Raw genomic sequence first — 1,367 nt, forward strand, 5'->3', positions numbered from 1 at the left:
TGGGTGGAGTTGGCGGACTGGAGTCTGTTGCCGTGATGACCTCCTTGATGACTGAGCTGAGGGTCGGGAGGAATGGTGCTGCAGAACAAGCTCCACTGCAGCTATACTTGGGTGATCCTCGGCTGGGGAGTAGTGAGGTGCAAGGGCAGGGAAGACCTGCGTTTCACCTACTCTTTCTGGGTGGAGTTGGCGAACTGGAGTCTGATGCCGTGATGACCTCCTTGACGACTGAGCTGAGGATCGGGAGGAATGGTGCTGCAGAACAAGCTCCAAAAGCTCGGTTTGCTTCTGAGCCGTCTCACTCTGTTGCCGCGCAGTCTCCAGAACTTGGTGCACTATTGCTTCGTGCACATTCTGCATTGGTGGCATGGGGGATGTGCTTCTAGCGGGACTGGGCTGTGCTTTATCCTCTTCATGCCTGCGCAGCTGCTCTATGTCGCGCTGGCGTGTATGTTCCACTAGGTAATCGTCTAGCCATCTCGGGCGCTGCACTGTGCGTCTGGGGCGCACGGATGGTGAAGAGGGGAGGCTGGTTCCTTCTCGACTGGTTGCCATATCGTTGACTCCATCCGGTTCAAAGGACCATTTGTAGTGAAGCTCTTGGTGGTTAGGAAAGGTAGTCAACAACACGGGATGTCTAGTCAGAACACGGGAGGCAGGAACGTTCTTTGATGAGTTTTATTATCAATGGTCAGACAGATGCACAGGCAATTCCTACTTCTATTTCCCATTAACACGGTGGGAGTATGTGAGAGTGTGTGTGGTTCTAAATGGGGAGGAGACAAAGACATCAGCGTTACTAATACTTATTAATCAGTCTGTTATATACTATACAATATACTGTTGCTACAAGTAACATAAACCTCACGAGTGGAACTACCAATGGGGATAAGCAGTGCTTTACCTATACTAGTTACAGGGATAAACTGTGCTAAACAGATACTAGATACTATAATCGACAACATAGATTATACCCAATAGGCTAGATTATCACTATAAACATACTGGTAAATTGCTTCCTAAACAGCTGGTAGAATTATAACATTAGTATAGGCCTTAACCATATAAGTCACCAACAATAACTAAGCATCCTCATCATGCACATATTCAACACTTACTTGTGATCAGGGACGCACACATGAACTGAAGGAATCACTAAGCCCACTAGTATATATGGATGCTGGCTATCGACAGACATGTCTAGACATGTCTGAGGCATCCTGATGCAGAGCAGCAGAGCAGCCCCCCACAGCCTTTATGTCTGACTGAGAGGCGTCCCGCTGCAGAACAGCAGAACAGCAGCACAGCACCCCACAGTCCTTATGTCTGCCCAGTCCTTGGGCCTTTTGTACAGGAGGGTTAAAGGA

Source organism: Notolepis coatsorum (assembly GCF_963971535.1).
Source record: "Notolepis coatsorum genome assembly, chromosome: 1".
In the NCBI taxonomy this organism is placed as follows: Eukaryota; Metazoa; Chordata; class Actinopteri; order Aulopiformes; family Paralepididae; genus Notolepis; species Notolepis coatsorum.